At 57.8% G+C, this 27169-nt stretch overlaps 1 protein-coding gene and 1 pseudogene across 1 annotated transcript in view; both read left to right on the top strand.

The window, feature by feature from the left end:
* The window catches only part of LMX1B (LIM homeobox transcription factor 1 beta), a 76826-nt gene that overhangs the window by 26934 nt on the left and 22723 nt on the right, over positions 1–27169 (top strand). The gene's annotated exons all lie outside the window — the stretch shown is intronic.
* On the top strand, positions 19650–19768 carry LOC118601354 (annotated as a pseudogene).

Here is a 27169-nt window from a genome sequence, read left to right as displayed (position 1 = left end):
CTACCAGCAGTTATTCCGGATTTTCTAGAACATCATCTGGGGGAAAGGTGTCTTAAAAGGTTCAGGAGGCTCTTCTAAGTGGCCTGCCTGGAAATGAGCAGGGAAATTTTACAAGACGGGTAGGCCAAGTCCCTCTGTCCTGGGTTCTAGGCTCCTCTGGACAGGCCAGGCAGACTGTGTGGGGTACGTTGAGGGACCCCGTCCTCAGGCCTTCGGGGAGAGTCTGTCCAGGCTCCCTGCAACCTACAGACCCCAAGTTGTGATTTGGAAGGTCCCCTTTCCTGGAGCACAATGGCGCATGGAATCCAGGACTCCAGGGGTGCAGAAATAATTCACGCTGCCCGTACTGGGCACTCGCTGGGGCTGAGTAGTGTGCTGTAAGTGCTTTTCACACACTGTCTTGCATCCTCGGGTAGTTCGAGTACCACCATTATCCCCATTTCACAGGGGCACAGACTGAGGCTCTGAGAGTTCTACAGCACCTGCCCGCGTTCACAGCTAACGAGGGGCCAGGACGTGGACCCAGCGGGGGTGCCTTCAGGCAGCCCACGGCGCCCGAGGGTGCGGTCTTCTCGAGCTGGGCTGGGCTGAGCGTGCCTGCGCAGGGAGAGGGAGGGGTGGTCACCCCTCGCCTGTCAGTTCGTATCCTTCTGCTCTTCTCCCCGTCCAGCTCCTCAGGTCACACCCCTCATTTCTGCCCCCCGGGCCAGCCGTCCACCATAAACCACCAGGCCGATGGCTCAGCTGCAGTGGGTAGGTTCTGTCTTTGGAGGAATTTTGTACCTTTTGGAAAGGAATGGCTGACCTTTCCGTCCTTCTGGGGAAGTCTGACCTTGCCGTCTCCCCCGGGTGTCTGCTGTGTCCCGTCCGACTTCCACGTGGCTGCTCCCCGTGACACCAGGCCCACCAGCCTCTCGCCCACTTGGCTGTGAGCAGTTGTGGTAAGGGCTCACGCTCAGAGCCCCTACTCCAGGTCAAGCCCCGGACAGAGCACTTCTCATGACTCCACAAGGCAGGGACCACTCTTATCCCCATTTTACAGACGAGGAAACTGAGGCTCAGAGAGGCCGCATTCCCACTAGGGTCCTAGTGAGACTCAAAGCTTCCCCCCGAGACCCCCTCCGCAGTAGAACAATTAAATTCCCCCATAGTTTCATGCGTATCCTAAGCCACCTAACCGCGGCAGTCACGTGCATGTGTGTTTCCCCAGCCCGTCTGCAAGGCCCGACGGGGCAGGGGCTGCGTTTGTCCCGCTCACAGTCCGTCTGTTGCTACGATGGGGAACGGCACGCCTCAGACCCCAGAAGGGATCACTGCACAAATGAGGGAACAAACAAGGGAGGCACCAAAGCCCGTGACCTTGGCCTCTCCTTACCGCCATCCCAGGATCTCCCGGCACCTCCGGGAGAGATGCCAGTCTGGGGCGCCCACGCCGTGCGCAGAGTTCTTTCCACAGACCCCTCAAGTCCCATCGCCAGCCCCTCAGCCCCCCACCAGACGCCCAGTTCTCACCCCCAACTCTCCTTCATGCCTCTGCGCCCCTGTCCACGCTGTGCCCTTCCCCCAAGAATGCTTTCCTTTCCCCTCACCAGGCAAACGCCGCTCATCCTTTATAAAGACCCGGCTCCCATGTCGACCCCATGCAGTGCCCTAAAGGGCTGCCCTGCCTCCTTTGGGCGCCCCGGCTGCGCATCACGTGGCTTTGCCCCGTCCCCCTGCCCAGGCATTACCTGGAGGCGAGGCTGTCTCGTTATAGCACAGACACTGGGGAGCGCCTGGCGAAGGAATGAACGGGAGGTGAGTGAAAGAAGGAAACGGGGAAGAAATGCTGCCGCGGGTCATCTCGGCCCACCCCCCCCCCCCCCCCCGCCAGCCTGGAAGGTTGAGACAGATTGGCCTCCCGCCCACTCAGAAACGCCCGCCCTGGGGTGGAAGGGAAAATGGATTGAAACTTCGTAGTCGCCAAGTGTGGACAGGACACTGTCAGCAGGTGATGAGTAAGCAGTCCCTTGGTGGCCTCACCCTGTCCAGAGAGCCCAACTGGTGTTAAATGGACTCCCCCCACTTCCCACCCCCAATCAGCAGTGAAATCAGACCTGAGTAACCTGATGTTCCACTTAGGAAAGAAAACAGGATTCCCCCGCCTGGGAGGAGGCGGAGGCCACAGGCCACGGTGACCAGGGGGCAGCCTGCCCGCATGGGCTTCAGCCATCAGGGTCTGATAAGATCTTCACAGCTTGTTATCCTGGGTCAGGCCGAGGTGTGTGCATGGCCGGGGGCAGCTCTCTGGGTAGCTGGTCTGTTCTCTGTAATCTGCCATTGGACAGGTGAGGGCTGTGCGGAGGCAGCCACAGGAGAAACTGGGGTCCCAAGCCCTCTGTCCGCCCCCAGGAGCACTGGCTTTTGATCCTTGACTCTCGACAGAGCCCGTGGGAAGGGCTGACTGCAGGCAGTGCAGCTCGGCGGGGTCACACAGACTCTGAACTTCAGGTGCCTGTACTGACTGGGTAGCGCAACCCCTGCTCCTAGATTGATAAAATTTAGTGGTCTCCTATTTGTCCCTGACGTAGCTGAGCAGCTCAACAAATTAGGTGACCATGCCATCCAAACCGGGACACTTTCAGAGCGAAAGGGGATGTTATTAATGATTATGCCGGGACCACCAGTATAAATCAGGACTGCCCCAGGCATCCTGAGATCTGTGGTCCCCTACCAGTAAAGTACTTTTCCACAGATGAGGGACAGGTATGTCACGGTGTGTCATGACACACCTTATCTTTCCCCAGTGCCTATGGGTAGGCAAAGGGCGCCTCCGGTCTTTAAAAAGGGATTAGCTAGAAATAATGCAGTGCGGCATTTATGGAACACTTCTGCATGCCAGGCACTGTATTTTCTCATGGAATTGTCACAATAGCCCTATGAGGTAGATACCACTTTTATGCCCACGTGACAAATGAAGAAACTGAGGCTCAGAGAGGTCAGGTGACTTGCCGAGCTCTCACAGCTCGGAAGAGGCAGAGCTGGGACCTGAAAGCAGGTCTCATCAAGTCCCAAACCGGAGCCATAACCGCTGGACAGCACTGCCCACTCCTCGCCGGGCAGGCCGGTCCCTCTGCCCCAGCAGCAGAGAGGAGGGGAGGCCAGGCTGATAAAGGGCCATATGGAGGCCAGGTGGGCGCCATCTCACCCTGCCAGGTAACCGGCCGCTGGCTCTTGGGCCTGCACGAGCCTCCCTGGACCCTCTATGGCCTGTACGAGCAGGGCATCTGCGCAAGTGGTTTCCCGGTTGGAGGGTCTCCCCCATCAGCTCAGCAGCTGTCAGGATTAAAGAATGAGATGGGGAGAGAAATCCATAAACTGCGGTTTTGAAAACCTGTTTGTTGGGTGAGCTATTGATTGACTGGAAGGCTCCTCCCCAGTCAGCACTTAAGCTTAATGGCGAGGGAGGATGCTGGGGTCAGTCGCAGACCCCACCCCGAGCCTATCCCCACCCCCCCCCACCCTCTCAGAACAACCTGCTTGGGCCTCCTGGTGGCAGTCTGCCTCCCTGGGTGCAGGGTGAGGGCTGGGGGTGGAGGCCGCCCCTGCAGCCTCAGGACAGTTATCCCAGGGATCAGTTCCCCACATCTGAGGCTCCCTGTTTCCGCCCCCTGCACTGCAGGAATTGTGGTGTCAAATGCAGAGAGCGGGCCTCCAGGAAGCGGGCCGGAGAAGAGCAGCTTCGCACCCCTCCTCCTCTGTTGAGCTGAGCAAGAATCCCGCCCTGCACTTCCTAGCCCCTCCCTGAGCCTTGGCACCACCACCCGCCCTGCAGGGCGGTGCCAGGAGACTCAGATGCACACCCAGGTGGGCGCTGGGGAAGTTCCCGGGCACGGGGTACGTCTTCCTGAGTCAGATGCTGGCGGAGGAGACACATGTTTCACTCGGGCTTCTCTGGAGCAAGACAGGCCCTTTCAGCAATTCTGTTGAATTCCTCAGAATCCCTGCCAAGAGCTGACAGGGACGGGGGCCCGGGGGCTTCTCCTGCCTTCCCAGCCCACATGCTGTCACTCTGCCCCCAGAGAGGGCTCCGCTCCCTCTCCCATCCACCCCCGGCAGCAGGCACCCTACTACTCTGCGCTCTCCCTGCTCACTCCTGATCTGTGCTCAGCTGGCTGGGTCGCTGCCCCACCCCCCACAGCCCCCCACTCCCGCCTCGTGAAGAGGCCTCCTCTCCCAGTTCGAGTGGGCGCCTTTCTCCAGAACTCCGCGCTTGGCACTCGGCAGAGCCCACACCAGCATCTTCTCTGGGCCTGGTCAGCCTTGTGGAGGTCACAGGGAGGACTCGGGCCTGGGCCTGTCCTTAAAGAACACTCAGTCTGACCAGGGAGACAGATAGGGACACTGGGGATACCAAATCTTGCTTGAGGGGAGCCCTAGGCCCTGGCAGGGCTCAGAACCACTTGTAACCCAGCCTCCCCACGGGGTGCACGGCTTGGCAAGCTGAGCACAGATTGGATTTCAGCCCACTCATCCCTCTGCAAGTTGTTCAGTGAACGAACAACTTACACGATCATAGGAGGTGGCCTGGGAGGAGGGAAGAGCCACAAGAAGACAATTTCGTAGACCCTTGCAGTCAGAGATGGTGCTCGCAGGGAAGAGGGCAGGGGGTGGCCCGGTGCCGAGCTGGAGAGGACGTGGGGCTTGTCTTCAGAATTCTCGGATTTGGTGTTTGAGAGTTTGAGTTGACTCCAGAGTCCAGCGGGAGCCACAAAGGGGCTTTAAGCAAAGGACTGACGGGCACCCCAACTGCTTCAAGGGGGGGCAGGTTAGTGGGAGGAGCTGATGAGGGGAGGTTTCGGGTAATACTGTGCCTCCGAGACGGAAGCGCAGTGAGGGCAGGACCTGCCTGGCCCCCTCGGCACACGGAATCCAGGACCTGAGTGGATTATTAGCCCAGGGTAAAGGGTTAGAATCTCAGCTTGGTTCTCACTGGAGGCCAGAGAACCCTGGCTTCTTGGCAATGTGACTGATGGGCTAAATAAACTCTATTCTTCCTCTTGAAAAGAGGAAGCGACCTCGGTTTGCTCCCCTGTGATATGGGCCAGTGCTCTAGAATAGAAAGCTAATGACAAGAGGGTCGTGAGTGCCTAGCAGAGCAGGAAGGTGTGCTGACTCCTTACCTAATCTATCTGCCTCTCCCTTCCTGTCCATCCAGATGTACACCCAGCCTCTCGTTCATCTACCCACTTATCCCTCCATCCATCCGTCCATCTACCTATCTGCCCACTTATCCACCTACCTATCCATCATTTCTTTGTCCATCCATCCCCCCACCCATTTATCCACCCATCCATCTGTTCATTTGCCCACTTATCCATCTACCTGTCTGCCCATCTCTCCGAGGTCTGTCTACCCACCCACGCATCCATCCAGTATCCGCTGAGGGCCCGTTTTATCGCAGACCCCGTGGTAGACAAGCGAAGCCACAGCAGTGAAACCTACAGGCGCAGCCTGCGCTCACTGTCCCACGACCCAGGAGGGGAGATAGACAGGCAGCCAGGTGACTCAGTACAACACACCCCACTGCCATGAGGCCAGGGTCGGTTTGCACAATTGTAAGACAAGCCCCTTGGCCCCTGGGTTCCATTTCTGGGGGGAAAGCAGAGTCTAGCTGTCAGAGACGGTGTTCCCCAGATCAAACTCCCTTAGAGCAGGTAAACTTCCTTAGAGGTGGGCCCGATTCCTCAGGCGCGTTTGCCTGCACATTTACATTCACCGCACATTTACAATCACCGTTATGTGCAGGTAACTTTCGGAGGAAACAGGATCGTGCCTCACGTTCTGTCCGGCAACCTCGTTTTTCAGTGATGGACGATTCCTGGTTCCTTTCGTGCTGGTGTGTTCAATGTGTTCAGCTCCTCCTCCCTGTCAGCTGGCCCAGTGTTGCCATAACCAGCCCCCAACTATGGCCGGGGGTTTGCACTAAATTTTCACTGTGACAAATCATCCTTGCACAACAGCTTCGCACACACACCCAGGAGTTGGGTTTGGGTGTGGATTTGGGAACGGAGAATTGGAGACCAACAGACGGACCTGAGGGGAAAGGCGTTGCCAGTGGGTGGAAAACGTTTGCAAACGCCCGGAGGTGTGGAGCCGCTTCTGCCTGGTCTGGGGGCCGGTCACCCGCTCCTGGGGCATGGAAACCGTGACCAGGCTGATCCCTTCAGGAAGCCACACTGGGAGGAGGCGGGGAGCTTGCGGTGCCTGCTCAGGGCTGTGCAGCCACCACACAGGGTGAGGATTCCTCTGGGTTCTCCAGGGGAAACCCCAGGCCCAGCCCCACAAGCCCGCCCTGTGTCCTGAGGGAAATCGTCTGCCTCAGGAGCAGCCAGCCCAGGGCTGTCCCGGGCCCGGACTGCGGGACTGACTGGGTGAGTTCACGGGGACACAGACTGCTCTCTCCAGAGATCTGATATCTGCCCCTAACCCTCCATCCTGTCTTCTCTGTCCTGCCCCCTTCTGCCTCCCTGACTCTGGTGACTCCTTTCGTGACTGGAAGGCAGCTTTCCAGCTTGTGGCCCTGACTCTATGCGGTTTGCATTTCTATTTCTTCAGCACGTTGTGAAATTCATAACACCCGGTAATGACTTCCTCACTGTACTGGGTAAAGAGGAAAGAGGAAGAAAAAAAAAAAAAAAAAAAGCCCTCGAAGAAAAATGAACCATGGCGGGTGTGGACTCCATTTGTAACAATATGGAAATTGATTGTTGAGTTGGAGGAATATTTTGTAGTTCGCTTAGCTGTGCCCCGCACTGATAGCTGGAGACATTAGTGAGCCCAGAGAATGAGTTATGGGCACATTAAGGAGGCCTCGAGGCTCCCGGGCCTCCCTCGAAGGCAGGTCCCAGCCCCTGGGGTCTGCCCACCCTGGCCACTCACTCCTTCCGCCCTGGGAGAACCAGGCCAGGCCGGAGCCCTGCAGAAAGAGGAAAGCGAGGGTGCCATCCTGGTGGGGTGGCGGGGCTGGGACTTGGGTTCGAATCCCACCTCCTTTCACGTGTTTGCTGCAATACCTTGGGCGGGGGACCTGGCCTCTCTCAGTCTCAGTTTTCTCATCTGTAAAATGGTGCTAAGCATTCCTCACTCAGGGAGTGTGTGTGTGTGTGTGTGGCGGGGGGGGGGGTGGTCCTGAGGAAAATAATCAACATAAAGCAAAGAGCACAGGATGGGCAGAGTGGTGGCTTAGGAAGCCACATGGACAGCTGAGTGGACAGACGCGGCGGGGTGACTGTCCAGCTGAAGATGCTGGCTGGAGTCGGGTAGGTAGATGCTGGGCTGCCTGCCGGAGGCTTTGGGGTGCGGGATGGGCTGCCTGGGATCACGAGGCTCCCCAGGACTGAGGAGGCCACAACTAGACGGCCTGCACGTGGGGACCAAGTAACGGGGTAGAGGGACGGGATGACTTTCCCGCCCCCTCTGGACATTAGTAGCTTTCAGGCCCCGAGCGCCACCAGGGAGGGGGCACCAGCGACTTTTTGACGTGCTCATGTGAGGCCTTTGCAGGGCCCCGAGACCCCGCTGACCTGAGGTCATGGGCCCCGTTCCTGCCCATCCAGAACCCTACTTCCTGTCTGGCTGAGAGGTCCCCATCATCCTCCAGGCGCGTAGGTCGGATCCCTTGATGCCTCCCTCTCCCTACATCCTTCCTACGTCCTGGCTTTGGACCCCTTGACCGTCACTCAGATCTGTCCCCTTCTCTCTGTCCCCTTGATTATCCCTAACCCAGGCCTCCCTATTCTTCCCCCAAACGGCTGCGTGGGTCTCTTCCTGGCCTCCTGGCCTGCCAGCTGCCCTTCCAGCCTGAAGTCAGAGTGCACATTTTCAGATGTCCATCTGGCCATGTCGCACCCTTGCCTCCGAGCCTTCCACGCTCTCTAGTGCCCTTCCAGGGAGCCAGAACATTCTAGGAAGAGGCTTCTCCTCCTGGATGTCCTTGTACCCTCCCAGCACCCTCCCATATAAGGGCTAGCACTAGGGTTCTCAAACCTGAGGAGCCGTCAGAACCCTCACCCCCCCACACCACCACCCAGAGGGTTTGGTAAACTACAAACTATAGTTTGTACAAACTACAAACTCGTTTGTTAAACTGAGCACTTCCCAGAGTTTCTGATTCGGTAAATCTGGGGTGGCGCCTGAGAATTTGTGTTTCTAATAAGACTCCAGGTGATGCTGAGGCCACTGTCCTGGGGAACCCCACTTTGAGAACCACTGTACTAGGCCCGCAACATTTTTTTTTTTTCTTTTACTATCTCAGATGTCAGTTTTATTCTTGCCACCAAAGCGTTGCACCTGCTGAGAAGAATGTTCTTTCTTCCCCTTCTCCACCTGGTGAACTCCTGTCCCTCCTTGCCTCGTGTCTCCAGGCAGAGGCCAGCCTGGAGCCCCTCTGTTACAGCGGCCTTTTGTCCCCGTGGGTCCACGCAGCTGGGGACGCTTGTCTGAACACCTCTGAGTCTCCCCGAGGGCCAGGCATAGGAGGCCTCAGATAAAGGGCTTTCTGCCTTTGCAGGCATCTGGGCTGCTTGTGCTGGGATCGGACTGCCAGGGCTGTGGACCGTTTGTGGGGACACAGACCCAGGTTGGCCTTCCTAGAGGCCAGAGGGAGCAGAGGCCTCTGGGAGGAGAAGGCCAGAGCTGCGGCTCTGACCGGTCAGCCGAAAGGCTGCTCCGAGGGGGCAGCCCAGTGTTTTGTTTTAATCACGAGTGAGATGCTGACGTGGGCCTCCCCGGGGGCAGTGAGGGGGAGACCAGCCCAATGGGCGGTGGAGGCGCTTCTGCAAACAGCGAGGAAAACCCAAGTCAGCAGGAGCGGGGGAGAGAGGCCGAGCGGTCCTGGAAAGAGGACATTCATTATGCCAGGAGGGCGGCAGGAAAACCCCTCGATGCCCGGGGGCCTCCTAGCTGGCTGCTCGGGCCTGGCCCCGGCCATCGTCCTGAGGACGGAGCGGCCGGCCTCGCAGGAGCCCCGGTAGCGGCCGCGTAGCTAGAAGTTGTTGGCTGCAGCAAAACTTCCAGCGCATCCTTTTTGTGGGTGCCCTGGGCGGCCCTCGCCGGGCACGGAAACTGCTCACCATACCTATTTTAAACACCAGTGTAATGGTTTATGGCCCATAGAGGGATAATTACGGAGTGCAGAACCTGGCTTTTATGGCCCCTCCTCCCCGGGGTGCACTTAGAGAGCAGTATGTGTCATGTAGCCAATTTAGATAATGATTCTGATAAAGATAAACGGAATTGTTTATTATAAGTAATTGGGTCTACTAAGGCCCAGATGAGGTGGTGATGGGGAAGGATGCAGTGTATGTGGGGACATGGGGACAGGGGCCTGGACGGGGCTCCGGCGTGGAGACAGGCCTGCTCCCCTCTCATTCTGTGTGTCTCTCCCTTTCCCTCCTCTCTCCCGTCCCTCTCCCCGTCTCCCTCTCCTGTCTGGGGCTGAATGGATCCTCCTCCATCTGCATCTTGGGCAGCGCTGCTCTTGGGCATAAATAAATCATGGGGTTTTCTGTCGAGTCAGCTGAGCGGGGGAGGCACCTGAAAGAAGAGTCAGGAGAAGCTGGCGGGGGGGCGGGGGAGTTCGACCCACCCTGGGCTCCAGGGCAGCCTGGCCTGTCAGCCACAGACCCCACTTAAGTCCCCGGAGCCCTGAGGGCTGCTGTCCTCCTGGTGGGCAGCTGGCAGGTGTGTGTGGGTGTGCAGGGAACTATGGGCAGCCCCGAGCTGAGACACAGAGCTGTCCTAAGGGGGAATGGTGGCCCCCTGTTGGGGGTCTCTGTGAAGGATAAACAAAATGAAGGGCCTTTGAGCCCACCCCTCCCCACAACACACACACCTGAGACCTCTAATTACACCTCGGGCCCAGGCAGGGCCGTGGGAATGCTGCCCCTTTAACCTGCACGCCTGACCCTTCTCCCCCAGACCTCCTGAGTCCTCCTGGGTCTCAGCGCCCGGCTCTGGAAGGACAGGGGTCCTGAACACCCAGATTCTAAAATTAGAGCTTCTGAGAATAGGACCCACGTCCCCAAGGTCTCTGAGCTGAGGATCCCTAGAAGCCAGATCCTGAACTGGGGTTCAACAAGCCGGGGTGTCCACAGAGGGATCCTTGGACAATGCCGCTGAGGGAGGCGTGGGGACCCTCCAAGTCAGGGTCTTAGGTGCAGGATCGCACGATCTAGCTTGAATGGGGGACCCTACAAGCCAAGGTTTGAGCTTGAGGGACCCCACAAAATTAGGGAACCTTATAAACCAGGGTCCTCGAGATGAGGGATCCTACATACAAGGGCCGTTGAAACAAGCAGACAAAAAAAGCCCAAGTGCCTGAGGTAAGGCTTGGGGGGACCAGGGTCCTCACAACAGGGGCCCCTAGCGGCCCATCAGACCCAGGTGTAGGAGCCCCGGCTCGGCTGCCTGAGGCTGCAGCTCCCTCCGATTGAAAACCAAACCGGAGGAGCCACCTGTCACCGTGCCTGTGATCCTGGCGTGATTGAGAGGGGGCGGCGGGAGGGGGACTCGGCAGGCCCCCAGGCAGCCCCTCTGCGCGGAGCAGCAGCAGCGCAGCAGGAGTCTGAGCAGGAGAAAGAGGGGGGTTCTCTCTTTCTTCCCCGCCCGCTTATCTGATCTCAGCGGAGGGAAGGGCTCCGGTTCAAAGGCAGAGCCCTTATCAGCTGAGATTTGTTTGGGGCGTGATAACTGCACCTGGCAGGGAAGCCTTCCTGCAGGTGGGGGGCGGGGAGGCAGCCGGGCGGGTCTGGGGCTGCAGGGTGTGTGTGTCCCCACCCAAGATCTGTGAGCGCGCACACCTCTTTAGGAGCCTCCGTGGTCTCCGCGCCGTGTGTCTGTCCGCGTGTGCACACACCCCTCACCTGCACGTGCCTGTGCGCCCGTGCGTGGGCACAGCACGGAGCAGATGCGCTCTGCACTGGAGACAAAGGGAAGGGGCGTAGAGGCGAGCCTGGGACTGAGCGTCTCTGGTGATGCTTGGTCCCTGCCTCCCTGGGCCTCCCTCTGGGACTGCCTGCGATGGGTACTGGCAGGGACAGGAAGAGGAGGGTGGGACCCGATGCTGAAGTGTGGCCCTGGGGATGTCGATGGAGAAGAAAGAACGTGTGGGAACCAGGTGAGGGAGGCTGGTCCAGCCTGTGGGGCCAGGCAAGACTGACGTGGGAAACCAGCTCTGGGGCCGGGGGGTGCCCACAGGCAGGGGCAGAGCCGTGGGCCAGTCCGAGAGTGCCAGGAGTTGACTTAGCTTGAGTCTCATCCCCCACCCCATTTTCTCCAAGTACGTGTTTTTTAATGAAACTTGTTTATTATGAGGTATTGTAGCTTCACAGGCAGTTGTAAGAAAGAACACAGAGAGACCCACTTTACTCTCTAGCCACTTTCTCCCAGCGGTGACATCTTGCACGACTTAAGTATAATATCACAGCGAGGATGCTGCCGTCAGTCCAACACGCCCATCTTACTCACATTTCCCCGGCGTTATGTGCATTCGTCTGTGTGTGTGATGTGTAGTTCTGAGTAATTCTATCACCTGTAAGTTCTGTACCCACCACGGATAAGATAGAGCCGCTCTGTCACAAGGATCCCTCCCTTCTCTAGCCATACCCACCTCCCTCTTAAGCCCCATCCCTAACTTTCTGGGGTTTTTTTGGTCTCATTTAGTAAATTGCACCTCTATACACTGGGCTCCCAAGCTGAAAACCAGGGCGTTGTCTTGGTACCTCTCACCTCTGCTCCCCACCCCCACGAATCCAATCATCCAGACCTGGCTATTCACCTAATCCTAATCATTTCTGGAATTCTCCCCTTCTCTCCATCATCCCATCATTGCCCTGGCTTCTCTCCCCATTGTACCTGGGCCCTGTCCCCTGCGGGCTTGGCCCTGCCAACCCCCCCACTGTGCTGTAAGGGGCACTCCCCAGACGCAGCCTCAGCCATATCACACTGCATGTCGCAAATCTCCCGTGGCTCCTCTGTTAGAATAAGTGCACAGGACACGCTGCAAGCTCTGCCCTGCTCTTCCCCAGCCTCCCCTCTCGTTCACTCTTTGTTCCAGCCACTCCGAGTTAGTCCCTGGGGTGCCACGCCACCAAGCCATCCCTCTGCTGGGGCCCAGCACCCACCCTTGCCTGCTCTTCCTGGGTAATTCCTGTGCCTCCTGCAGATTTCGGCTGGAGAGTGCTATCCGGGAGCCTTTGCAGCGCTGTCCGGTTTGCTGCCCGTCCCCTGGGCTCCCACAGCCCACTCCGCTCCCCCCACCCCAGCCCCATCCCATATATTGTCATGGTCTGTTTACTCACCAGTCTTCCCCAGAGACGGCAAATAACTTGAAGGCAGAGACTGTGTCTGGTTCAGTGCTATGAGCCTTGTGTCTCAGTGGCGGGCAGCAGGTGCCCAAATCTAGTTGGCGTGAACAATGAACGGATGGGTGGGCAGCCGTTAGGTGCACAGGTTGGCCTGGTGTACCCGCTCGAGGTGGGGACATACAGCCAGGGGCTGCAGCTGGTAGAGGGAGACTGTTTGCGTCATTCTTGCTGAACTGTAGCCACCTGTCCCGGAATGGGGCCTTCCCCCTGTGGCCTCTGCCTTCTCCCCTGTGACCTGATCGCCAAGGCCTGAGCAGCTGGCTCTGGATAAAGAAATAAAGGGACAATTATTGAGTGCCTTCTGGATGCCAGACTCAGAGCACACCCCAGGAACAAAGTGGGCGGGTGGGAAAAGTAGGGAGTAGGGAGAGCTGTGACATGAAATCCTGGGTCTGTTTTTGCCAGCCGTGTGACCTTGGGCAAGGCCCCTCCTCCTGTGCGGTGGGGGATGATGGTATCTTCTGCCCACACTTCCTCAGAGAGTCCAGGGAGGCAGTGCGTATGAGTGTGAAAACAGTTTTCGTTGTGAGCTAATCAACTTGTTGGAGGCCCCCAAAGGGACCCTGTCCTGGGACCGAAGGCAGGAGGGTGTCCAAAGTTCAACCCTGAGGACACCGGTGGCCCTGCCTTCCTGTGGTGGCCTCCTTAATGGGAATATCTAAGTGTCCTCGCTACTTCAGCCCCCCAGCTGGTCCTCCTGAAGGGGACAGGCGAGATGGGGACAATGATGGGTAGGGCCAAGGGAGCTGGCCGGGGTGCTGGAAGTTGGGGGTCGCCTCCCCAGCCCAGAGGGATTCTGTCCCGAGGGCAGACAGGCAGGCAGATAGGAAGGGGGGTGCTCCTAGATGACCGGTGTCACTGGTTAGAATCCTGGCTTTGCCCCGCACCTGCTGAGAGGCTCTCCACAGCATAAGCAGCATGGACAGACCGGGTGTTGCTATTTTGTTTACCGGTGTATCCCCAGCGCCTGAAACAGTGCTTGGCACATGGTAGCTGCTCAAAAAAATAGTTGTTGAATGAATGACTCGACCTCGGCCAGATCACTTCACTTTTCCAGACTTCAGTTGAAACTAGGAATCTAATACGGCTGTTTTGTTTTCTTTTAGCTATAATTAACATAATATAAAATCTCGCACAACATAAAATTCACCGTTTCAGAGTCCACGGTCAAGTGTTTTGGTCATCGAAAGTGGTATCATGGGATGAGCGGTCCACAAAGTGACTGGCTCGCCCTGCCCCGTGGATGGAGGTGGATTTTCTTAGTTTATGGTATATACCTGCTACTTCCTCAAAGGGTGTGAGGTAGCTTCGAAGATTCTTAAAATAAAAGCAGTGGATCAAATTCCTAGAGAGTTCAGGGGAAGTCAGTCGAGCTGACATCTTACCAAGATGAGAATCAAGTTGAGCTCTGAGCATCCTAGCGGCCAAGACAGAAGGGGAAATAGGATGCCGTAGAGAATTGCTTTTGTCTGACCACAGGAGACGGGGACTGTCCTGTGCACTGTAGGATGGTCTGCAGCACCCCAATCTCTACCTATGAGATGCCACTAGCACCACACCCCCTAGTCGTGACAGTCAAGAATGCCTCCAGACACTGCCGAAGTCCCCTGGGCACCAAAATTGCCCCTGGTTGGGAACAACTGAGCCAGATGTCCTGAGAGCACACTTTGGTGTGGCCACATTTGGAGAAGTTATGCAGTGATGCCCCCCAAACTGTCTTCCATCTGGACCTGGCTTTTGCCCGTCACCTGATAAAAGACGGAACCATACCCTTCTGATGGGGCACTGGCCAACCCCGGCCCCAGCCACTCAACCAGCCCCATCGCCACCTTTTAAGTAACTCGTGCATATTTTTAAATATTTTATTACATTCTGTTCCGAGCTTTTAAAACAGTAAAACACGTGGGAAATGGGCAAAATAAAAGCGCCACGGCTAGTAAGAAGAAGCGTTCTTCTCACAAAGGCAGACATCGCCAGCCTGACAAAGCGGACATGGGACTGACTGATTGTGAAAGAAAATACCGAAATTAACAAACACAAACGCAGGGGTGCGTCGGAAACCCCAGAGAGTGTTCTGAGGACGAGGCGGGTCTTCAGAAATGATGCATGAGATGCACAGAACAGGCCAAGAGGACTTGTGAATCCGATTATACTCTTAGTTCTCTGGAAATAGAATCTCGCTTATAATGCATAAGTCTGCCACCCCAAAGCAGAGCATTTCCGGAATCAGCTCGTGCAGGGACTCAGGGACGCGGGGACTCAGGGAGCTGCCTGCGTTGGCAGGGAGGGGGTTAGGAGAGGGAAAGCCCCATGGGCTGTGGATCCCAGAAGCCTCCTGAGGGAGGGCGGGGCGTCCTCGCTGCAGAGCCCTTGCCACGCTCACGAGGGCATGGATACCTTGGTTCTGCAGAGCCTGGGCCGAAGTTTGTTTTGGGAGTGGGAGGATCTTGGTGCAGTCATTCATTCGATCCAGCAGGCATGCAGCCAGCGATTAATGCGTTAGGCATGGATCGTATGTAAATAAGTAAGGGAACCCCAGGGAGCGCCAGTTTCGTGAGAGCACCCAAGGCTGCCCACATAATGTCCTGACGTGCGGGGTGCGGGTCGTTCACTGCACAAGGGCGCCCAGCCAAGGGAGTGAGGAGGGGACCGAAGTCCATCTTGTACTTTGTCCACCTGGCCAGAAGAAGAGTGCTGCCATCATTCAGCGCCAAGGTCCAGGGTCGGCTGGCAGTTTAGTGACCGGATGAACAAGGGGCCTTGGGGCTTCGCTTGGCAGAAGTAGCAGATGTCTCAGAAGAGAGCTTAGGGCCACGATGGCAGCGTCGGAGATTCCTAGATGTGGAGGACAGAGAGGAGACTCTCGGGTGAGTGCAAAGGTCAAGGAGGCATGAAAAAGGACACTGTGTTGGTGTGGCTGGGTTGTAGGAGTTGGGGGAGGGGCGACAGATTACCCAATGGGGCAGGAGATAGGAGCCTGCAAAAGGTACCAAACGCCAGGTTTAGATTTGGGGGAAGGGAGGCAGGAAGGGTCTACAGCCAAGGACGAACTTGTCAGCTTGAGGTCCCTTTGGCCAGGGCATGGGGAATGGGCTGGAAGCAAGCCAGCTTCATTTTGGCCTGCCCCTTCCCACAGGCAGCCAGGCCTCCACGGGCCTGGGGCCACCCCGTTTGCTGACCCTCTGCCCTCCCTGCCGCCTGCCAGCCCCCTCCCTCTGGTCCAAATTCCCACCTTCTGATTAGATTTGGGAAGGACTAATTAGATATAATTCATTATTCTCAAAAATGAGATCAGAAATCAGGAGCTCTCCTCAGAAGAAGGTGGCCTCGCCCCTCATCCATCATGCCTCTAAGTAACCAATTTAAAGGCAGGCAGACGCAGGCAGCAGCATTATTACCTTGTCATAAATAGTTAGGGGAAGGCCCCCGAACGAGGCAGCTTTATAAATGGTTTTTATCACATTAGTTTGCAGTTATTTGTCATCCACTTTGCTTAAGATAAATGCTGAACAAATAATCAAATTATCAAGCCAAAACCTCAGAAAATCATTTGCATTAATTGCAGCAGAAGAGGCCAGTCGTCCCAGTCCAGAAAGTCTGCTGCTCCTCTCAGGCCTAGTTTGGTGGGTGGGGAGGGAGGACTTCCTGGAAGGGGCAGAGGCGCCCAGAGGTCCCACCATGGGCTGGGTGGGCCAGACCCAGGGATGGGATGTAGGATGGGGAAGGCTATGCAGGCGGCTGAAAGACTGTGCTCTTCCGGGGCTGGGGCCAGGTGTGTTTGTGAGTGGGTGTGCTGGGCCTCCCCTCCCTCATGTACATGCAGACATATACACATGCACACATACAGACAGACACAGATGCGTGTAAACACATGCCGACTCACGCCTGCACACACTTACACACAGGCACACTCTGTTGCTGAGAGCTGGTGCCTTTTGTCTGGCCCCAGAAGGGCCCTGTCACAGGCCTGAATGGACCCCCTGCCCCTACGGAGCATGACAGCTTCAGGCAAATTGTGCCTCAGGCCTGTCTGGTTCCTGTCCTGGCCACCAGTGCTGGGCAGGTGGTGAGGAGGGTCCCGTGCCTGGGCGGAACGTGTCCAGGGGCGCCCGTTGACCCTCTCCCAGCTGGGCCCGGAAGACTCTCTCCTGCAGCAGCCCCTCAGTAAAGAATGGCAATTTCACGCTGTCCCCAGGAGGCCCTCCTGTGCCCCAGCTGGGCCAGGGTCGGGCCAGCCCTGCCGGCGCCCACCCCCTCACCCCAGCCTGGCTCCTCCGGCCGCCTCCACACGGAGGTCAGGACAGGGACCGTGCTGGATCTTCTGGGTGTGTGTGGGTGCCTTCGCTGGCTGTAGAGGTTGTCCCCTATGAGACCGTCCCACGTGTGTCTGCGCTAAGCTCGGAGGTTGCCCTGGTGTAACCACAGCAATATGGGCTTTCTGAGGTCAGGGTAGACCCTCCAGGAGCTGCCCAAGAAGTGATCTCTGAAGCCGGCGCTAGCATGGACACCCAAGCCAGGTGGCCCGGGGGAAACCCCAGCTCAACCTCTGTGAGACTTTGGGCTAGTTACTTATCTGTACCTCGGTTTTCTCGTGCGTAACTTGGGGATGGTAACGATATCCACCTCTATGGGTCGCTGCGAGGGTTAACCGAGTTAATATTTGTAAAGTGCTTTTACAGAAGCTTAGAACACAGTCAGCGCCATGGCTGGCCTTGAAATGCTGTAGGTCGGAGCGGTTGCGAGGCTCGTGTGTCCATCTGAGCGATCTTCGCCGAATTGTTCTCTCTGTCCCTTCGACTTTCACCTAACACCAACACCCCCTGAGCACCCGGTGTGGCCGAGGGCTGCGGCTCTTGCCAGTCCAGCTGCAGTCCAGGCCTGCTGTAGTTCTTGGCTGGACTGGGGACACAAATGACAAACCAGGCAGTATCGGGGCCTTTGGTGCGTATCGCGATGAGAGACACACAGGCAGCTGGAGCAGGAGCATTTACCCAGTCAGGGGGCCCCATGGCAGGCATCTCTGGAAAAGCAGGACCTAGGATGTGGGATGGGAAAGAGGTAGCCGCAGGAGCGAGAGCGGAAAAAGTTCCCCATATGAGACGACCTCTGAGGCCAGTGTGGACAACCATCAGGGTGACCATGAGGCCAGAGTGGACGCCCCACGCAGGGTGACTGAGGCCAGAGTGGACGCCCCGTATGCCCTATGCGGTGACCGTGAGGCCAGAGTGCCCCCCTGCCCCATGCAGGGCTGCCTGCGACGTCCCGTTGGCTTCTCGCCAGCAGCTCCAGCAGGCCGGGGTGGCTCTCTGAGCAGGGCAGGATAGGCGGCCCGGGCAGCTGCTCCGGGGGGTGGGCGGAGGCCCGGCGCGTGGGGGGCGCTGAAGCTGACCCGCAGCACATGGTCGCTGTCTGTTTATTGGGCAGTGAGCAGGTTTAATGGGCCAGCCCGGAGGCCATGGAGAGGCGCCCTCAGAGGAGCTATAGGCGAGGCAGGCCCCTCCCTCCCTCCCCAACTGCTCCAGCTCAGCTGGGCCCTGGGAGCCTGGGGCTCTGTGGGGCCCAGTGGTGTCCCTGCCCGCCCCTCCCCGCCCACCAGCCTGCGGTGGGGCTGAGGCCCGGCACTGAGCAGGCACCTGGAAATGCCAGGCCCTGGTGGGAGGGGCCGGGCCTGCCCCTTAGTGTCCTCAGAGCCCTGAGGGTTCGCTGCAAGGTGTGGCCGGCACAGTAGGGAGAGAGGACACCTGGCCAGGCGAGACCTCTGCCCCAGCTGGGGCTGGCCTGCAGCGCCCCCCGCCCAGTGGCCCCTGTAGCCCCCAGCCACCTCCATCACTCATCTCCCCACCCTCCGAACAGCTGGCGCTTCCAGGGAAATTACCTAATGAATCAACAATGCGGGGATTGTGGAGGCAGAAGGCTGGGAACGGGCCTTTCTCCCAGCACGAGGCCCACCGGGCTCGGAGGGCACCTGCGCAGGGCAGCCCGGCCCCTGCACGCCGCCCCCGCCCCCGACCCAGCGCCCCGTGGGCTAAAGAAATCTGGAGTCAGGCAGCACTGGGTGCCATCGCCGGTCCTTGCTCTGCTGGCTGCCGGCTGCGCGGCCTCACACGAGTGACTTTACCTCCCAGCTGTGCAAATGGGGTGACTATGGTTGGTACCTGTGGCCGGAGGCTGTGCTGCTCAAGAGAGAGAAGGCTCGTGTGCTGGGCTTGGCGGGGGCCTGGCGCTAGGGGCTGCCCAGTGCATGGGAGTCTAGCAATAATAATTATCATTATTATACCTGCCCAGGAAATTGTCATTTATTTATGGTTTCCGGTGACCCTCGCCAGGCAACTCCCTTTCAGCCTCAGTTTCCCTAGCTGTCAAGTGGGGTCAGGAGCCTCTTCGCTTGAGCATAGTGGCAGGGACTGAAATGTCACAGCCTGTGCAAGGCCTTTAGCCTGGTTTCTGTCCCTGGAGACCTCCTGGCTCCCAGCCCAGGAGCACAGCCCTGGGAATTCTGCAGAACCAGTTCCCTGGTCTAGCCATGTGGGACTCCCACGCCCTGCCCTCAGGCGAAGGATGCCTGCTCCCAGGGTGGGCACAGGGGCCTGGGGAGGAACAGCGGAAGTGTGTGGGGCTGGGGCTGGGCTGGGAGCTGGTGGGCAGCCTGTTGGAGCAGGCCCCGAGCTGGGCACAGAGGGCCCATTGTTGCTGGTCCCAGCCAGGCCAGGCCCTCAAGAGCGGCCACCACTGCCGAGTTTCAAGAAGTGTCTAGACAGGGCAGCCTGGGGCTCTGGCCTGGCCTTTCTCTGGGTGGGGCTGTGCCACAGGGCACAGCCAGGGCGGCTGGTACCCTTGGCGTAGACAGACAGAGGAAGCTGGAGCGGGGGCAGGGCTGCTAAGCAGGAAGAACAAACAGGCACAATCCAGACACTGCTGGCAAAGATGGCATTGGCCATGACGATTTGCTTGGGACGAGGGAAGGGGTTTGGACTTGGGAGTCAGAAAAACCTGGGTTCCAGTCCTGGCTCTGTTGCTGTGTGACCTGGGGCAGGTGAATGCCCCTCTCTGAGCCTCACCGCCTCAACCAAACAAGCTAAAGTTAAGAACTCTGGAGTCAGAGAGACTCGGGTTCAAATCCCTGCCCTGCCACTTCCACAGCTGTGTGACTTCAGCAAGGGTCCTTTGTGAGCTTCAGTTTCCTCATCTATAAAGGGAAGATAATAATAATCCTTTCCTCCTGTCTAAAATGACATGAAACATGTCTATGGCCATGCTACCCTGAACGAGCCCGATCCTGTCTGTTCTCAGAAGCTAAGCAGGGTCAGGCCTGGTTAGTACTTGGATGGGAGACCACCTAGGAAGACCGGGTGCTGTTGGTGTAAAAAATACAAAAATAAGGGATTGTAAGCTGGCAAGGTCCTTGCAGTCTATGAGGTCAAACCAAGGGTTGCCTTGCAAGAAAAGAAAAGAAAAGAAACGCTTAAGATGTTTAGAATGGTGTGCCTGGCAGATAATAGTGTGTAATAAACGTTAACGACTGGAGCTATTGTTAGCATCATCCCAATTTATTTGGGGTGAAGGCAGACCTGGAGATCCCTTGCCAGGCAGTGACTGGAACCGAGCCGACGCTCACACTTGGAAGCAGCTTTTCCGAGAGAGCGTGCCACAGCTCTGTCCTTGCCCTGTCCTTGGCCTCAGTGGCCCTGCCCGTGAAATGGACTCATCCTAGGCCAGGCCACCCACTACGCAGGAGTGGCGGGCCGGGCCGTCGGCGGGGAATCCCCTTCCTGGTGTGGGGCTGTTTTTAGCAGGGCGGGTGGGAGTCGCTGCTCTTATCTCTGCCTGGTGTTTTTGGCATGTCCTGACTGACAGAGTTCCTCTCCCCTCCCATGCCAGCAGCATCCTGGGAGCCCAGACCGAGTCCTGTGCCAGGGCCTTGCCTCCCTCTGCAGCCCAGGGAGATGCCAGGTGGAAGGGAAGGGACCCCTGTCCAGCCGCCCCTCATTTGCCTCCAGTGGCCTCCAGGCCTCCCACAACTGGCCCAGGTCTGAGGCTGGGGGCTTGGGGGGGGGTCTTACATCCATAAAGGGGAGCTGAGTGCCAGGCTCCCCTCCCCCCATGCTCTGTGTGGTTTCCATGGCAATGAGCACAAATCCCCCAGCCCTTCACAGAGGAGCCTTGTTTGTTTTGCTCACAGCATAGCTCTGGAGAACAAGTCACAGACCCAGGCCCCCCAAATACCCGGGTCAGCCCAGCCCATTTCCCAACTGATCAGATCCACAGGCCCAGGGTGGGGGCCAGCACACGCCTCCTGCTCTGGACCGGGCTGAGCAGCCGTCGACAGCCACGTCACCTCCTAGTCCCTCCCCCACTTGGGGCCTCACTTCCCTTGTCTGTAGAATGGGGGGGATGTGCCACGAGATAGAACATGCGATGTGGCCTGTACTAGGTGCTTAATAAATGCACGGGTTGTGCAAAAGCTTTCCCGTCCTTAACCAAAGTAATTCACCTTCCTGAGCCTCAGTTTTTGCACCTGCAAAATGGGGATGAAGATCTCTATGTCATTAGAGGGAGCGAAGATTAATAACACGATGTGTGTACAGAGCTCACGCAGCGCTTAGCACCGAGCAGGTGCCATTCAGAGGGGATTGGTTTCCTCTTCCCACTAGTGTTTCTATCGTTGTCGCTGTTATTTCTCATTATTATCACCATCATCACCATCATCACCATCATCATCATCATCATCATCATCCCCAGGTAGCAGCAGGGTGTTTCCATCATGCCTTCCTGCCTCTCTGCCTTCCTCCGGCTCAGGGAGCTTCTAGCTGAACCCAGACCCCCTCCTTATCCCCCAACCCCACAGTAACCTGATTTGGGGGGGAGGGGTGGTGCAGCCTGGCACAATCCATTGTTGGGCCTCCCCCTTCGGCTGGGGCCAGGCAGAGGGGGCGGGCTACCAGCTGTGCGGTGACATTCCGCAGCCCTGCTAACCGCTGCTCCTGACTCTGGTGGCTAAATTGAGTCTCGGTTTCCTTAAAATGACTATTTATTGCTTTAATGTAGTACCGAGTATTTACTGAGTGTTGGAAAGAAGGCCAGCTCAGCGCAGCCTCCGCAGGCCAGGCGGCTCCAGGAGGGCTTGTCTGGAGAAGGGGGACGGCCCCTCTTTTTCAGAGAAACAAAGGCCCCTCCAGGGCTCCCAGTGCTGGGCTACAGGGTAGGGTCATGGAGTCTCTGATCTGGACCAGCTCCACCCCTGGGCAGTGTGTGAGGGGGTGGGGACTGACCCGCCTGACACCCCCACCTGCCTCTCTCTCACCAGCCGTGGAGAATTGGAAAATCACTGGTCTTTGAACAGAGCAGGCACCAGCTGGTCCCCACCAGCCCCTGGGTAGCCCACCTCCTCAGCAGACCAGCCCATGCCAGCCTGGGGCATCTCAGCTGTGTCTCCCTGCACAGAGACCCCAAAACCACTACACATACACCCAGCAAAGGGGGTGAGGGCCCTCCCTGAGGGCTGCACCATTGTCTTCAGGGTTAATGCAGAAACTGACCAAAACTCCGAAGAAACCAGGACACGGAGGGGCCGCAGTGTATTGTTGACACAAGGACAGGAGGCAGAGGAATCGTCCTCATCACAGCTAGAGGGCACGAGGGCGCCTGTGCCCAGCCCTGTGCCGAGGGGCTATGCCCCGGGACTCAGTAATGCTCATAACCTGGAGGTAGCTACTATTTGTGCCAGATGGGAAAACAGGTTTGAGAGACTTGACCTGAATCCATGCCGGGCTGCTTGACTCCCCACCTCCCAGGGACTCAGGGTGTTTTGGCAGCCAGCAGAATGGGGTCGGGGAGGGGGTGGGGGGACTTGGACAGGCTCCCTGGAGGAAGCGCCCCTTTAATCTAGCCCTGAAAGATGGAAGAGCCTTCAGCCCACAGCCCGGGAGAGGCAGGGGCAGGCCAGGAAGAAGGATGGCTTAGAGCAGAGGCGCAGAGGTGGGCCAGAGGATTCCAGAATGCAGAGCGGCTGAGCGAGGCTGATCAAGTGAGTGGGGCCAGATCAGGGGAGCTTGCCTTTGGGGAGCTTGCCTTTATGCCGATGGAGCCTCAAATCCATGTCTAGAAAGAGGAAGGGGAGGCAGTGAGAGACGGGTGGAGAGTGAGGGCAAAGTAAGAAAGGAAGTGGGCCAGAGAGGTGGTTCAGGGGCCAGCAGTGAAGATAATAACAGCTCATGTGGCTTCGCGCATATTTTAAAAACGGTCTGACTGAGCACTTGGAGGCCACGCTAAGAAGCAGAGGCCGTTGCTCTGTCCTGTTGTGGAGTGGAGAGGCTCTGGAGACTTCTGAGCGGAGTGACAGTTTGATTTTCTCTCCCAAAGAGCCAGGAGGCAGGCGGAGAGGGGCCAGGAGGCCAGCGTGAGGCCTGGCAGGGTGCGTATACAGGGACAGGTGCCTGCAGAGGGGCCACGTGGGCAGAATAGGACAGAAAGAGGAGGGGACCCAGGATCCATGGTGCTGGCCCTCAGCCCTGGGAGCACGGCCGGTTCCCCTCCAGGAATCTGGTTCGAAGGAGCTGAGCTTAGGAGGAAGTGAAAATGGGGCATTCTCTCTCTTTTTTTATATTATAAAAGTCATTGTTTGTTGCAAAATAAATCCAGACAAAGGAGAGGTAAGTCAAGCAAAATGAGACAGGCCTCCCTCATTCTCCCGCCCCTTTCCCAGAGGCAGTAGGTTGACTGATGGGTAACATTCCAGACTTTTCCTACATGTGCGTGAGCATGTTCTGCGTGCATGGAGTCCGTATTCGCTCTGCACTGGCCTGCTCCACCTAGCAACATGCTAAGGACATGTCAGCGCACGTGGATTCACCTTGTCTCTGTGACCACGACACAACGGTCCAGGGAATGGGCGAACTGTGATTTAGGGACCCATTTCCCCTCACTGACAGCCCTTTGGGCTGGGGCCAGCACTTCGCTGTCACACACACAGTACATCAGCAAACGTCCTGCGACATCCATCTTTGTGCACATGTGCCCCACGTCGGGAACTAGGATGTAAACACATGGCGCCCGGGATGCCCCGGGGGCTCCCGACCAGCCCAGGAGCCCAGGGGAGGAAGCGGGGGAAGCCGAAGGAGGGGTCAGTGCTGCAGAACGAGATGTGGTAGCTCTGGGGCTTTTAGCATAAAAGTGATAGTTGAAGCCATAGAGGATAGAGCCCCGGGGGCTCTGCCGGTTAAGAGCAGGTGGAGAACCAGGAACTTGCAAATATGTGGAGAGAGACCAAGACCACGTAGGCGCCTTCATAATTTCCAGAAGGGACAGCCAGACGCGGCAGATGGCAGAGGAGAGAGTGAGCTTAGACGTCCGGCTCCTCGCACGCTCCAGGCACATTGTAGCTGCTCAGTAGACATTGGTTGAATGAATGAATGAATGAATGAATGAATGGGGCTCCTGGGTCTAGAAGGTGCTGTGTGTGGCCGGAACGAAGGGTGCAGGGGTGACAGTGTGTGTAGGAAGCAGGGAAGCAGAGCAGGGCACTGGCTGAAGGCCGGGACTTCCTGTGCCTGAGACAGGATGGGGCCAGGGAGCCCGAGGGTGCTGAGCCCAGAGGGTGGACACAGGGATGTCTGGCTCGCGCGAGGTTTGGGTTGGTGAGGAGAGACCACAACCATCGAGTAGGAGGAGAAACTGCGGCAGGGAGGCACCTGGCCCGGCCACCAAGCAGCCTCAGCCTGTGGGGCAGTCACTCCCCGCTCTGCCTGGACCTCTCGCCCCGCCCGGCAATAACCCAGCAGCCACTTCCAGGACAGCCAATGCTCCCCAGATGTTTTCTCCTCAAAGAGAGTTTCACTCGGGCCTACAGTGTGTACGTGTGTGCGTGTGTGTACATGTATGTCTAGGTGTGTCCCAGGACACCTGTGTGTGTCTGTGTGTACAATGGCTGTTGGCAGGTGCCTGGGTATCTTTTTATATGTTTTTCATGTTTCCCAGTGTAAGGAAATGGCATTCTAGTCACTTTATGAATGTGTGACCATGCGCCCACACGGGTGTGTCCACGGGTATATACGTGTGTTAATGGATGTGACCTTGTGTCTCTATGTCCTTGTCGGGCCATGTGGTTCTGGGGCTGGCGCTCAGTTGTACCTAGGGCAGAGTGGAAAGGGAGTCACAGGAACTCAAAGTCCCTTAGGATCTGGGCAGCCTGCATCCCTGCCCCCGCCTCCAGGATGACCCCCAAGCACGTCAGGCCACAAGGCCGGGCAGGAGCCATGACAGAGGTGGGGGAAGCAGGTGAGAGGCAGGAAGCCTTCAGAGGAGGTTCAGGGCAGGGCTCCTGGGCTGGACGTTGATGACAGCTCTAGGCATGACCTGCCCAACCGACAACCCTGCCCTGGGTCCCATCCTGGCAACGTTTCCCAGAAATCCAGCACTGGGTTATCCCCCAAATCTAAATACCCAAGAGTATCTCTAGCCTGTGCCTCAACCTCCCAGGAAGTAGGCCAGCAGGACTGGGTCCCCGAGAGCAGTCACCAGACCCTAGGTGACACTCCTTCATGGGGCAGACACACCTGTGACATCCCAGCAGCCTCCCATAGCTAGACATATGCCTGCACGAGTGGAGGCAACGGACGTCCCCGTGGCGGGAGCACGTGTGTGCGCAGCTGAGTGAGCAGTTTTACGTGGGGATGAATGCGTGAACGTGCTCAGAGATCGGCCTGTAGACACAGCTGTACACATGCATTCCTACGAGGTGGCACGTGTCCGTGTGCACCTGAGCATGTGAGGACAGTATGTGCGTGCACATGGGCCCACCCATAGTTGCATATGTCTAAACGGAGTGTGGTGGATACAGATGTCTAGGCAGCGTGCGTGGATACATGCACATACAGTGCCAGTGTGCGCGGAAGTGCTGGCAGGCGTAGACAGGTGGCTGTAGGTGGGGGCCTGTGCCACCCAGGTGCGCACATATGCGTGTGTAGACATGCGTGTGTAGTGGGAGGTATGTGTGTGCATGGAGTCCTGTGTACCGCGGTGGAAGTTCTGTAACAGGCGAGCTCACATGGGTGTGAGCAGGCCTGAGGATTAGGAAGCTGGGCACACACAGCCCTTCTCCCTGACCAAGCCAGCTGCTACCACTGGGGTTGCCTGGAGGACTCAGAGTGCAGGAGAGAGACACACAGCCTTGGGGCACCCAACGTGGCAGAGCGGGGCCAAGGGGCACATGGCGTGCTGGCAGCTCCTCAGCTTTCCCAGAGCTTGGCATTCTGGGCACAGTCGCCAGGGCCAGCTCACCAGCGCTGTGGGCAGGATTCAGTCACTCCTCAGTAAACCCCAGTGTTGTCTGTTACCATCACCACCATCACCACCACCACCACCATCACCACCATCACGACCACCATCACCACCATCATCAGCACCACCACCGCCACCACCACCAACACCATCATCACCACCACCACCACCATCACCATATCACCATCACCATCACGACCACCATCACCACCATCACCACCATCACGACCACCATCACCACCATCATCAGCACCACCACCGCCACCGCCACCACCACCACCACCACCACCACCACCACCATCACCACCACCACCACCACCACCACCATCACCACCATCATCACCACCATCACCACCATCACCACCATCACCACCGCCACCATCATCACCACCACCATCACCATCACCACCGCCACCACCATCACCACCATCATCAGCACCACCACCACCACCACCACCATATCACCATCACCATCACGACCACCATCACCACCATCACCACCATCATCACCACCACCATCACCATCACTACCGCCACCATCACCACCACCATCACCACCGCCACCATCACCACCATCACTACCACCACTACAGCCAAGCTTGAGCTGGGGGGAGGGGAACACGCTCAGAAATCGACCATAAATTTCTCGAGATGCTTTAATTTTTAAAAGCCCCATGTAGATGCTTTGCATTACGAAAACCCACAAACATCAGCTAAATGAGGTGCGCCAGCAGAAGGCCCGGCCAGGCCCGCAGCCCTCCCCTCCCAGCAGCTGGGCCTGGGCTCAGCTGGGGCCCCTGGCCTGGCCAGCGGGCCGAGGGGCCCATCTTTGTTCCGAGAAGGGCTCAGACTGCAGAGTGGCTGGGTAAATAGTCGCCACAGTAATCGCAGGCTGATTCCAACTAATTAAATCCTGCGCCAAGAGCCCACTCCAGCCAGTATCCCAAGAGGCCACGAAAACACAGACACCCCAGACGGGGCTTTGCTCCAGGTCGGGTCTGGCTCTCTAATCCCGTATCTTTTGAAACATAGGCGCGTCCCGGGATGAGGGGTCAGCGGGCCTGCCCTGCGCCCGAGCGGTGGAATTTTTCAATAACCAGCAGCTGGGTCACCAGGCACACAAAGGCAGTGCAATATCCTGTGGGCTTACCCGGGAGAGAGCGCGGGCCGCCGCGCAAAGCCAGCTCCCTCCAGGCCCGGAGCATCGGCCCCCCACAGCTCAGGCCCCCAGCGGCTGAGAGGCCACTCTGCTCCCCTCCCGCCAGAAGGGCAGAGAGAGCTGTGGCCGGCAGCCTCACTGCCCCCTCCTCTCAAGCTGGGCTTTCAAATAAATTCATCTTCCTTATTAAAAACCAGCCTTGATGCTCTCAGGCCCCAGCTGTGGCTGTTGGGGGGACCTGCCTGGGGCAAGGCTGCTGGGACCAAGCCCCTTCCAAGGGACAGTGGATGCGCCTCCCACGGGAAGGCCATCCTGTGCAGGACAAAGG

Source organism: Rousettus aegyptiacus, unplaced genomic scaffold (assembly GCF_014176215.1).
Source record: "Rousettus aegyptiacus isolate mRouAeg1 unplaced genomic scaffold, mRouAeg1.p scaffold_m13_p_3, whole genome shotgun sequence".
Taxonomy (NCBI): Eukaryota; Metazoa; Chordata; class Mammalia; order Chiroptera; family Pteropodidae; genus Rousettus; species Rousettus aegyptiacus.
The sequence above is the reverse complement of the archived record's forward strand: the minus strand, read 5'-3'. Positions and strand labels throughout refer to the sequence as shown.